The sequence below is a fragment of the Macaca fascicularis genome, chromosome 5 (genome assembly GCF_037993035.2).
Source record: "Macaca fascicularis isolate 582-1 chromosome 5, T2T-MFA8v1.1".
Classification (NCBI taxonomy): domain Eukaryota; kingdom Metazoa; phylum Chordata; class Mammalia; order Primates; family Cercopithecidae; genus Macaca; species Macaca fascicularis.
Genome location: NC_088379.1, coordinates 26,220,139 through 26,233,671, shown reverse-complemented (window position 1 = coordinate 26,233,671; position 13,533 = coordinate 26,220,139). Strand labels below are relative to the sequence as shown.

General features: G+C 44.2%; 1 long non-coding RNA gene across 1 annotated transcript; it reads left to right on the top strand.

The window, feature by feature from the left end:
- The first annotated feature begins 392 nt into the window (after positions 1 to 392).
- Positions 393 to 13,087, top strand: LOC135970776 (uncharacterized). The gene is made up of 3 exons (XR_010586627.1): positions 393 to 544; positions 8,418 to 8,529; positions 12,163 to 13,087. It is a non-coding gene; the product is annotated as an uncharacterized lncRNA (long non-coding RNA).
- Positions 13,088 to 13,533: the final 446 nt, after the last annotated feature.

Below are 13,533 nucleotides of genomic sequence, written 5' to 3'. Positions count from 1 at the left end.
ATTCTCTGTGAAGGTCTTTAAACCTGTTGGCATCAGCTGTTTTGCTGGAATTCAGGATCTGCTTAAGCAATTCTGAAACAAAAGGCTTAGGATTCTAACGTCAGAAATCCTAGCTACAGAAACAATGGGGATGCAAATAGCCAGTGTCTAGCATTGAGAGGCTTTCAGTTACTCGGAAGTGGGTCAAAGTGCAGCCTGGTTAATGCTTACTTACAACTATATTTCTGTCCAGAATTCTTGTTAACCATGTGAGAATGGCTCCATTCCAGGGTCCAAAAGAAACTCAGAGGTGGGGCCAGGGGCATCCATGGAGACCACCAGTCAGGCTGAAGCATGACATTACAGGCTCTGGGGGTCAGTCCAGACACAGGCAGGCAGCATCTCGAGGCCCTGTAGTTGGAAAAAGAAAGGTTTCCCAGCAGGGAGAGGACAGAGCATATGAGTCACCACGGAACTTGTTAAAATACAGATTCCAAGTCAGTTGGTCTGGAGTGAAGCCTGAGAATTGCTAACAAGCTCAGAGGATGCTGAGGCTGCTCAACAGGTGACCACACTTTGAATAATGAGGAGTAAGAACATAGAATAGGGAATGTGTGCTATGGGTATAACCAGGAAGCTACTGGGAGGTGTGTGTGTGTGTGTTGTGCAGACATGTGTGCTCATATTTTGACAATTGTTATGAGCAGGGACTCAGCAGGAATCAGATGAGTGAGAAATGGAGTTTAATACTGGGCAGGTTACCTATTGTTGACAACAAGAATTAAATCCTGTAAAAATATTTAAAGAGGTTTATTCTGAGCCGAATATGAGTAACCATGGCCCCATTTACAGTCCCAAGAGGTCCTGAGAACATGTGTCCAAGGTGGATGGTTTATAGCTTGCTTTTATTCATTTTTGGGAGACATAAGGCATCAATCAATACATGTGAGGTATACACTGGTTTGGTCCAGAAAGGCAGGCTCACCTTTCCAGAATGAACTAATGTATACCTCACATGGTATAGTGGGGGTGGGTAGGGAGGGAGTTTACAGATCACAGGTGGATTCACAGGTTTTCTGACTGGCAGTTGGCTGAAAGAGTTATTAAAAAACCTGGAATCAACAGAAAGGACTGTCTAGGGTAAGATAAGAAGTTGTGGAGACTGAGGTCCTTGTTATGTAGATGAAGTCGCAATAGGTGGCCACCCTCAGAGGCAATAGATGGCAAATGTTTCCTGTTCAGACCACTAAAAAGTGCTAGACTCTAAATTAATCTCTTCAGGATTGGGAGGCCCTAGAAGGGGAAAGAACTAGTTACCTTAACAAAGATTCTTTACAGATGCAAATTTTCTTCCACAAAAGATGGTTCTGGAGGGCCATTTCAAAATATAGCAAAGAAACATCTGGGGATAAAGAAGTTTGATTTTCTTTTTTATCTGCAACATGATGTTATGCCAGAGTCGGGTTGGAAAGTAAGTCATGTTATAAAGGGTTAAATAAAACCCATCTGATGAGATTTTATGGTTTGTAGGGCATGACAAACCTTGGTCCCTCAGATAGGAATTCAGGCAAGAGATGAAAAGGTCAGAGTTTAGTCCTCGCTATGTGGAAACTCAAGACATTGCTGAAGATAGTCCCAGAACAAGAGACACCCTTAGGAGCCCTGCCCGGCCAACATCACTGCAGCTGTGAGCACTGCAGCACATGACTGGGCCAGCATCCTCTTCAGATCCTCAATCTGGGTGGCTGCAACACACAGACTAGAGAAACTATCAGTTTTTTCCTATGCAGTCCAGGTCTGCCTATGTACCTACCTATGCAGCTTCCTATGCAGCTGCCAGTTTCTTCCTGTGCACTCGGTTGCGAATGTGGTAACTGAAAATCAGTGCTAGGACTGAGTAAGGTCCTTGGAGTTCTTGGACTTGACACAGAAAAAAATAAAAGACCCCAGAAAGGTCAATACATTCCTGCAATAGCAAGCTGGTGCTCAAGCTATATAATCTAAATATAAGAAGGGATTTGACCTCAGTATGAATTCTAAGCCAGTAAAGCCAGACAGATTGCTTACCTTTATAATCAGTGAAAACAATAAAGCTATTTTCATTTGAAAGAAATTGAAAATGCAGAAAGGGCCTGGCCTTCTGAAAATTGCTCTAGATTGACTGCAAAACCAAGCATGCCCACGCTTTTCCAAAACTTAACCTGTACCAGCAGCTTAAATACTTAAAGTCACAAGAATGTTCTTCTTTGCTCTTAAATGTGGACATGGGGGGGAAATGGGGAAGAAAGGGAGGCTGGATCTAGAGAAAATATAAAAGCTGGAGTGGATTTGACCTCTCCTCTTTCAAGCTTGTTTGGAACTGTGTGAAGAAAATGTTCTGGTCTGTTCTATCCCTCTCTGTTCTCATTTAAGCTCCACTGAGACTGTATTTTGAATAAACAGAGCACAAGAGCAGTGCTTTGGAAGGAGCTTCACAGAGGTTGAATGGATAGCAGAGAAAAGAGCCTAAAGCATGAAGATCTTGGGGCTCAGAGTCAAACCTGAGTGTCCTAGAAAGCCTGTGTTTTCTTTCTCAAAAGTTTTATTTTTCTTCTCATCTCAAATTCCGATATCCTCAGTTTGGGGTGGAAAGAGTAAATCTGGGAAGGATTGAGCCCCAGGAAGGAGCCCATTGGATCTGGTGCTGTCCCCACCCCACCCCACATGCACACAAACCTCCAATACAAACCTCCAGCTTAGCCCACAACAGCCCTGACTCTATCCTGCTGGCTGCCAGGAAGTCAACCCAGCAAGGCTGGAGGCCACAACTGCTATCTTCCTCCATATTTGTTCAATAACTTTGCTCTGGAATTCTGAGTGGAGGCCTCGGAATCTTGTATCTCAGGAGATACATGTAAAAGTGTCCTTAGTCTGGGCACGGTGGCTCACACCTGTAATCCCAACACTTTGGGAGGCCAAGGCAGGCTGATTGCTTGACCCTAGGAGACCAGCTGGGGCACCATGGTGAAAACCCACCTCTACAAAAAATACAAAAATTAGCAGGGCATGGTGGTGCCTACCTGTAGTCTCAGCTACTCAGGAGGCTGAGGCAGGAAGATTGCTTGAGTCTGGGAACTCAAGGCTGCAGTGAGCCATGATCACACCAGTGTATTCCAACCTAAGTGACAGAGTGAGACCCTATCTCAAAAAAAAAGTATAAGCAAAAGAAATTCCCTTTTATCCTTCTGATATGGTTCGGCTCTGTCCCCATGCAAATCTCATCTTGAATTGTAGCTCCCATAATTCCCCTGTGTTGTGGGAGGGACCCAGTAGGAGATAATTGAATCACAGGGGCGGTTTCCCCCCATATTGTTCTCTTGGTAGTGAATAAGTCTCACGAGATCCGATGGTTTTCTAAGAGGAAACCTCATTTGCTTGGTTCTCTCATTTCTCTCTTGCCTGTACCATGTAACACATGCCTTTCACCTTGCGCCATGACTGTGAGGCCTCCCCAGCCACGTGGAACTGTTTAAACCTCTCTTTCTTTATAAATCATCCAGTATTGGGTATGACAGACCTAACAGGATTGAGGGGAGCCCTGAGCCTAGCTCATAGCTGACACAGTTTCTCCAGATCCCTCTGGGAGAGGCTGGAGGGGGCTGTGGGTAGAGCTGTGGTGTGCTGTAGTGAAAAGAAAGCCAGAATTGGGGATATCGGGGCCAGTCTTAGATGGTGGTAGTTAAACATCTCACCCAGTATCCATTCTAGAAATACCTACTGAGGCTATGCTAGGTGCCAAGCTCTGAGATGGACATTATGGTGCAGTCACAAACAGTATAGACAGGCCTAGAAGAATGGTTATATATATATATATATATATATATATGCATGTGTGCATGTGTGTATATGCATATTTATGCACCTGTGCACACAAATATGCACATACACATACAATTGCAGAGAAAATCATGGAATGGAATGGACAGCTCTAGGGAAATGCTTATCGAGGAGCACTGACCTGACCTAAGGTTAAGGAAACCTCCCTGAGGAAGTGATGTTTAAACTGAGCCCCAAACCTCATAGAAGGAGGAGGAGGAGAAGGAGGAGGGGAAAAAGAGTCAGTTATTGGGTATTTACAATGCATACAGCACTGTCCTAAACATTCAGCATCTATTAACTCATTTAATTCTTACAACTTTATAAAACATGTACTATTATTATCCCCATTGGGCAGATAGGGAAACGGAGGCACAGAGGATGTAAGTAGCTTGGCTAAAGTCATCCTCTCTGATGTATCAGTGATGTTCCTAGTCACCTGCACTGACTTTAAAAAATCTCCGAAGAATAACTAAACTGAACATGATGCGACGGACAAACTCAAATGCCACTTTGCATTTTTAATCTTTTCGACCCCCAAATCATTCTCTGCAACAGGAAAAGGCAGCAGCAGTGGTGGCTGTGAGGGCTGGGCTCTGGGAGCTGCCCGGGATCTTTGCAGCCTACAATGGGAGGCTCTCCTGTGCCCTTCAGTCACAGTCAATACAGGAGTGGACTCTGGGCCCAACCTACCTGGGCTCCAATCCCAACTCCAGCACGTATTAGCTGAGAGGAGTGGGTGACTTATTTCTCTCTGTGTGCCACTGTTTTGTCATCCGTAAAATGGGAATAAGTATAGCACCTTGCTATTATAAGATAATTACTATAAGGTATTACTATAAGGAAGCCTTGCCTTTGAACTGGGGTGGAGAATCATTCAACAGTCATTTATGTAGTTTTGTCCAAAAATTCAGTGCTTTTCCAAAAGGCATCATATGTGTAAACCAGAGGTAAAGTCAGGCAAGGCTTCATGGAGGAGGCAGAATATCATGCATTTGTTCAGCAAAGATTTGCTGAGCAGCTGCTAAGTGCAGGCCATTCAGTATTCTAACAGTAGGAGAACAGATAACAGCTAGTGAATTGCTGTTGCTCTAAGCCTCCAGGCCACCCCTGCCTGAGGGCTTCTCCTTCAGGATCCTGGGAATTACCCCCAATTCACCAACCAAAGAGGCAGGGAGAGACTTGCAGAACCTCAGGACCTGCTCCAGGGCTCCCATACCCAATCTCTTTAGCAGGAGAACACAGTCTAGTGGAGAAGATAAATAAGTAAACAACAAGTTACCAAACAGTGTGGGAAGAACAGAAATAGAACTACCTAGAGCACAGGCCAACAGCCTCATGGGTGGAGCATGATAACTGGCTTTACCAAGGAGGCGATTACTGACAACAGGCATAGCTGGGAGCCACAGAGGATCAGCATCCCAGGAAGGTTGGAGGGGACAGCAGCAGAAGAGACCTGGAGGTGAGAAGGAGCAGACTCTGACAGGTTAAGAGGTCCAAGAAGCAAGATCACAGGGCATCTGTTAAGAGTATTATGAGGCAAGGAGACTAGGAAGGTGGGTAGGGGCTAAATACTGCCCAGCCTGGGATGTAATGAGAAGTCATTCAGGGACAGGAAGCTGGGGAGTGCATTCTAATAAAATCACCCTTGTGGTGGAGTGGGAAATGGACCAGAGGTACAAGAGGATGGAAGTAGAGAAGTTGCTGTAGGAATTGGTACAAGAAATGACAAGGTTCCCAACCTAAGTAGGGACAGAGTGGGTGAAAGCTGACAGGGGAATTGCAAAAGAAGCAGAAAGGATGGGTGCAGCTGCTGAATGGAGAGGATAAGTGAGGTGGAGCAGTTCAAGGAAGGTGTCTAGATTTCTACCCAATCACACAGTAGATGGGATGCCACCTCCCAAGCCAGGGTGCCTCAATGGGAAAGACAATGGTCAATGATATATACAGAGGAGACAAGAGATCATGTAGCCACTGCCATTGTGAGATGGCAGCCAGAGGGATTTTTAACAAATATGCAAAAGATGACATCACTCCTGTGTTAAATTCCTGCAATGTCCCTCTCTCCCTCAGAATAAGATCTAAGTCCTTTGTTCCCTTAACCACATAATCAGGCCCCGGCATCTCTCTAACCTCATTACCTATCTTCGGCTTACTATTCTTCAGGGACACTGGCCTCTTTCTTTTCCTTTTTATTTTTATTTTATTTTTATTTTTTGAAATGGAGTTTTGCTCTTGTCACCCAGGCTGGAGTGCAATGGCACGATCTCAGCTCACTACAACCTGTGTCTCCCAGGTTCAAGCAATTCTCCTGCCTCAGCCTCCTGAGTAACTGGGATTACAGGCATGCGCCAACATGCCCGGCTAATTTTGTATTTTTAGTAGAGACAGGGTTTCACCATGTTGGCCAGGCTAGTCTCGAACTCCTGACCTCAGGTGATCCACACGCCTCGACCTCCCGAAGTGCTGGGATTACAGGCATGAGCCATCGTGCCCGGCCCTCTTTCTTTTCTTTATATCAAACTCATTCTTGTTCCTAGATACTTGTCCTTTGCTGTTCCTTTCATGTGATTTGTGTTTCTCCCTATTTTTCTTGTCATCCACAACGCCTTTTAATGGTCATCTTCCCAGAACCACTCTCTCTCACCACATGACCTAAGGTTCTCAACCCACCTACACCCACCCAGCTATTTGCTGCCACCTTTCTTTCTTTTCTTTATCGTCTGAGCAGCTATCTGAGATGATCTGAAGCGTGTGTGATTGATTAGTCTTTTTCTAGTCTCCCCCACTGAGATGTAAGTGCCATGAGGGCAAAACTGGGTGTGCCATTTTGCCCCTGTACTCCTCAATGCTCAGAACAGTCCTGGCTTACAGTAAATCATCGGTAAATATCTCTGAAAGAATGAAGGGACCCATGTGGGGCATGGGACCATCCACAGTGTTTGGTTTTGACTTTGAGGGAATACTGAGGGGGGAATGGGGTATACAGTATTATCAGTCAAGTTGATAATAAGAAACAGACATCATGCTCATGGGATGTTTGAGGTGAGCTTAGTAAAGAGACTCTTTACAAAGAGGTGTGCAGAATGGAGGCAATTTACAAGGGATGAGGAAGAACCCCAGGGTTAAGAACAGCCAGAAGCTGTTACTTCTCCTGGTGAAAGGCATAAGGGAGACAGTTCCTAGAACCCAGAGGCAGTAGAAGGCACCTGCATGAGCTGGGAGCAACCCAGAGAGAAAAAGCCTGATAAATAACCTCATCCTCCCAGCACTGGTCTCCTGTCGATGCCTCTCATTGGATAAATCCAACCAGAAGCCAAGGAGAAGAGAGCCCAGGTGATGAGATTCCTAGAGCTCAGCCTCCCAGGCAGAGAATGTGGGGGGGGAAAAAAAAAAAAAGTAGAATGTGTCTCTGAAGGACAAAAGGAAGTAACCTGTGCATGTTTTTATCAGTACCATCAGAACACATACAATAGAGAAAAAGTGACTCACCAAAATGAGGCTGGATGAACAACAAAAGCAATGTATTTCCACCATGCATACAGAGTGACAAAAAAAGCCTCATTTTCCATCACCTCTTTCTTGTCCCTTTGGAGTCCAGCCTTCTCTTTCTCCCTGGAGCCCCACCCCCCAACCCCCCACAGCTTTGCACTGCCCTTTGCTTGTCAGACATGGGAGCAGCACAGTGGCTGCAATCTGTAGAATCATCCTTTACATGTTGGCATTGCCTTGGGTTGTGGTGCAGAATAAACTGGAGGCATAAAAACAGATCAGTGCTCTGAAATTCTCACTGAGCTCAAAAGCAGCAGGAGACAGTAGAATAAGGGATTTGAATTTCATGCCCTCATCACCTGGGCCACGAGTTTTGGAAATGCAGAATTTTTAAAATGCTTACCTTGGAACTGACACGACTCAAGCTTGGAATCCTCAGGAGGATTTAGGCTGCCCCGTGTGTTCCCCACAGATCTGGGTGTCTGCTTTTTCAGCACAGAGTTAAAGCCTGCAGACGTGGGTACACATATTCCAATGATTTCATTGAAGTATTTTGTGTCATTTGATTCTTAGGCATCTAATTCTGTGTTTTGTCACAGTCTCTACATCACAGGCATAACCAAGCATTACCTATTAAAATCTTTAAATGTAGTAGGGTTTAAAGTCCCTTTTTCTCATATAATAGAAACTTTGTGGAGGGGAGAAGAGAAGGAAAAGTTTAAATTCCATCTTCCTCTTGTCTAAGGAGGCATATGCTCTGTGGGGATGGACATCTTCTACCTTAGGAAGAGGTAGTGCATGAAAATATTCCTGCTTTCAGGGCTTGCACTTCAATGAATGTCAGTGCCAAGCAAGCCTGACCCCCAGAGCTCCAGGCCCTCAGGGGTTACCATTTGCTCCTGGGATCCCCCTTCACTGTGAAGACACCTCCCTAATGGGGACCCCACCATTGAAGGATATCTGTTTTCTTCCCTTTACATCATTAAAATCAAAGATCGATGCTGTGCTCTGGGAGGGATTTTGCAGGGCCAGCCGGTGCTCTGATAGATTAAGCAGCAGTGCCTGATAATCGAAAAGTTTTCTCTTTGCAGAGTCACCCTCAGGCTTTAGAAATAGCCTGGAGTTGGAATGGGAGAGCTGTACGCAGGCCTTGGGCAAGCACTGGGCCCTGTGATGGCCCTGCTAGAGGCTGCGTGTGAATAGGTAAGAAGCAAAAGTGGAAAGAGAGAAAATGAGAATATTGGGGTGGTGGGGGAGAAGAGGAAGCAGAAAAGAGAAAAGAATAAAATAAAGATTAACATAATGTGTCCATAGTAACTCATCTAGAAAGTAGGACAGGCAGGACTTAGATTCAAACCTGGGTCTATTTGACTCCAAAGTCCATCTTGCTTCCTCTGTAACAGGAGAGGAGCCACAGGCTATTCCCAGCTTATGAAGGGTACACTTACAAGGAGAATTCTCAGTAGATCTGTCTAGTTCTCCTGACTCCCACAAAAGCATTTTCAGTGTGAGCCAGACAATGGGCTGGGTGTTTGAGGCCCAAAGATAAACAAGACATAGTTCTTACCCTTGAGGAATCCACAGCCTCGCAGATAGGTAAATGTGCCAACAAATAACTACATCCAAAAATTGTAGTAAAAATAAGAACATAGCCGGGCGCGGTGGCTCAAGCCTGTAATCCCAGCACTTTGGGAGGCCGAGACGGGCGGATCATGAGGTCAGGAGATCGAGACCACCCTGGCTAACACAGTGAAACCCCGTCTCTACTAAAAATACAAAAAAACTTAGCCGGGCGAGGTGGCAGGCGCCTGTAGTCCCAGCTACTCGGGAGGCTGAGGCAGGAGAATGGCGTAAACCCGGGAGGCGGAAGCTTGCAGTGAGCTGAGATCCGGCCACTGCACTCCAGCCTGGGTGACACAGCGAGACTCCATCTCAAAAAAAAAAAAAAATAAATAAATAAGAACATAAAGAAGTATAAAATGCCAACAGACCAGAGATGGAGGAATAACAATTGATCTAGAGAATATGACAAAGATATATAAAGATGGGGTTATTTGATACGGGTTTCAAGGAATAATTAGGAGTTTCAACAACAGACAATGGCAAGAAAACATATTACCATCAAAGGAAGAGTTATTACAAAAGGGAAATATGGGAACAATATGTGGACATAATGAGGTGGCAGATTTGGTTCCATAAAAGCATGAATGGCCCCAACATGGAGAAACTGCCCTAGAAAACAAGAAATTCTCCATTGCTGCAAAGGTCCAAGCAAAGTGTAGACCAATCGTGTGTCAATAAAAGGTCATCATGGGGAATTCCGCTTAGATTCCTTGATGCTCTTTGCAGTGTTCCTGATTCCCTCTGTCTATGACTGAACCTTGGCTCACTCTGGAGTTGGAGTATGGTGCTCTGATGAAGGGCACAGTCTTGAAATCAGATAGTCTTGAATTGGAACCCCAGCTCTTCACTTGCCTGGGATCATGTGATTGAACCTCTCTGAGCCTCAAATTCAGCACCTGTGGACACTGTCACCTACCTCACCTGTTAGAATTAAATGAATTTGTGGTGTAGAGAACTCAGTAGTGTCTGGAGTGGAATATGAGTCCACAGTATATAACCACGAACAATGACATTATGATTACAGCAAAAGGTGGTGATATGATTAGGTTGTGTGTCCCCACCCAGACCTCATTTTGAATTGTAATCCCCATAATCCCCAGGTGTCAAGAGAGAGATGAGGAGGAGGTAGTTGAATCATGGGGGCGGTTCCCCCATGCTGTTCTCGTGATAGTGAGTGAGTTATGATGAGATCTGATGGTTTCATAAGGCGTTCTTCCCTTCCTGCTGGCTTGTAAAGAAGGTGCCTTACTTCCGCCTCACCTTCTGCCAAGATTGTAAGTTTCTTGAGGCCTCCCCAGCCATGCTGAATGGTGAGTCAATTAAGCCTCTTTCCTTTATAAACTACCCAGTCTTGGGCAGCTCTTTATAGCAATATGGAAATGGACTGATACAGGTGGGAAACACCACCAAGGTAGAGTAGATAGCTTGAACCTGCTTTATCATCGCACTATGATGCTCTTAGGTGCTGGGGTGGCAGTCACTGATAAGTAGGCACCATGGACAGGGCAGGAAGGGGTTGAGGAGGGTAAGTCGTCTGAGTGCAGGGGTTGATCCTAACTTTATTCAAAATTTTATATTTTATTTCTTATAGATTATTTTTGCATTCATTTTGATTTTTTAAATATTGCATTAACATATTATTTATATTGATTCTTGATCTTTTTTAGGGCTGTCTTAAATGTAGGCAAATGCCTCACTCCCCTGAACCTGTCCTAAGGTGGACCACCTACCTGTCCCCTCCCCAGACTATTCCCTCATGTGCCCTGGGATAAGCAGCCCACATAGCAGCCTGGCAGGTCCTATCTTTGCTTTAAGATCCTCCCTCGCAGGACCCCCTTGCCTGTACTGAGGGTCCTGTGAGGTCCAAGACTAAATGAAAACAGCTTTTAAGTTTGTGTTAACACCTGACTTCACTTGGTTCATCTTTTTTCTTCTTTCTTTCTTTTTTGCCTGCCCTATTACGAATTTTATAAAATAAAATTGAAAAGAAAAAACTTCAGAATTGGAAGGTAAGAGCTTTCCACTCAAAAATCAGCCTGAATTGTGTCATTACCTTGAGAAACCAGAGTGAACTGAAACTAATACATACAATTCACATAACCTCCAAATGAGGAGTCTTCGTGCGATTTTTGCCAAGAGCCTGTGCTCAGAGGGCTTGCTTTCCAGGTGTAAAGTGCAGCAGGCTTCTACTAAGCAATGGCCAGGCATGTTTTGCAAAGTGTGGAAGCCTCAATAAGTCTCCACGTTAGCAACTTCCTTAAGTCCTGGTCCTGCTGACTTCTTTCCCTCTGCACCAGCCCTAAACAATGCTGTTAAGTAATTCAGTTTGAAGAACTCTCATGGAGATCAATTTTACTAATGCACACACAGCATAATAGAGACTGAGCTACTGTAGAGAGAGGAATCTCTTTTTTTTTTTTTTTTTTTTTTTTTAAATCAGAGAACAAGAACAGGAATTACCGATCAGGTTGGAGCCATGGCCTAGGGATGGCTTCCCTATGGATTAACATTTCCTGACTTTGCACTTTGCAGAAAGGTTACAACTATTTATGTTACGTGCAAGCTATGCATAGTAATTAGAACTTCTGCACAGCTTTAACCATGACAGTTGGTGGGATTTCAATGCAGACATCAAAGACCCTGAATTTCTGATGACAGTTGTCACTCAGAATTGGCAGCAAGAGCCTAGAAGAAGCCTACACTTCTCTCTCTCTCTAAATCACTCTGTCTCTTTATATATATATAAGGCAGTACATATTTTATATACTGCATATATATATATATATGTATGTATGATTGCTTCTATCATTCCAATGTAGTCTTGATTCCTTTCTCAATTAACCCTTCTGTTATACACTTTTATTTTCCTAATGTAAACAGTTGCATTGTGAAGTCTGCAACTTAGCCACTATTTGCAAGATAGAGATCTAGTTCAAAGGCAAACCTTGGTCAGTGTAATGACTTATTCAAAACGTGCTGTGTTAATAGAAGGCAGGCATCAACAAATGGCAAACCACATAGAAACAAAGCATTTTAAAAGGTGTGGCCTTAAATGCTTTTTAAAAAGCATTTAAAAGATATTCTAGAAACTACTCACGGAGTCATTTTGGACAAAGACCAAGTGACTGCCTTGGTCTATTTGGGCTGCTATAACTGAAAGATTCTCTCTGGGGCCTGAAAGCTTAAGGGAATGAATAATTCCTCCGTTCTCAGGCCCAGTCTCAAGGCACAAAACTACTTGCGCCAGCAGCTTGCACCAGCAAGATAGCAGAAGCAGGAAGAGAGCCAGCCGGAAGACATGTACCCTGGCCGGAAGACACCTACCCCTGAAGATCGATAAAGAGGCCATCTGGACACCACGTAGCAGTTATGTCCGTCTCGTACACTTCCTGTTTACAGGAGACTATAAAACCCCTGCCCCGTCCTCACTTGGGGCTGACACCATTTTAGGCCTCAACCCGCCTCTACCCAGGCACTCATTAAAACAGCATGTTGCTTCACACAGCCTCATGTTGTCTGTTGGCGTGCTCTTGGGGTTCGAACCGATACAAGAACCTTTCAATAACAAAATGCTATAAACTGGGTAGCTTATAAACAACAAATTTGTTTCTCACAGTTCTGGAGGCTTGAAAATCCAAGATCAGGGTACCAGGAGATTCAGTGTCTGTGAGAGCCCATCTTCTGCTTCATACATGGCACCTTCTGGCTGCACCCTCACATAGAATAAGGGAAAAAGGTCTCTCTGGGAATCCCACTCATGAGGGTGGAGCCCTGATGACCTAATCACCTCCCAAAGGCTCCACCTCCTAATACCATCCATTTGGAGGTTAGGGATTCAGCATATTAGTTTTGGGGAGACACAAACATTCAGACCATAGCAGTGACCTGTGAAGTTTATGCACATTAAGCCCAGCAGTTTCTGATTATGTGAGCGATCAGACTAACACCCTGTATATCTTCTGGTGTGCCCAAGTGTTCTATAGAAAATCCATTCTCTTAAAAGCCATGATTTTCCAGTAACAGAGCTCCCCATTTATATGCCTCTGTGACTCAGATTTTCCCAATATAATTTTGGCTATATATTAAGTGCATTTGCAGCTTGAGCCCATGAAAAAGTAGGACATCAGAGAAGCATTAGATCACCCGGGCTACTTCATACCACTTAGAAGATTAGTAATCTACAAGGACACAGAAAACTTGTTTTAAAATGCCTTTTGCTTTCCGGCGTCTAACTTGAAATAGATTTCCAGGAAGTGAAGATAAGGGGATGGGAGGGCAAGACAAAAACTAACATGCATGGGGCTCTGTTAAGCATCACACATTTTACTAGGCACTCACAGACCTTCTCACATACTCTAGGTTGTAATGATTTGAAATAATCAATCCTTCTGCCTTTTTCTTTATTTTCAGAGAAACCCATTTACTGCGAAGAACCTCGTGTATCTCATTTTAATGAACTCTTTGTATCAGTTTGGTTGCAAGTGACAGAATCTCAATTCAAACCAGTTTTGGCAAAAATGGAAATTTATTGACTTTACTGCAAATAAAAATTGAGAAAGCGGACGTGGGGGAAGAGCAGGCATG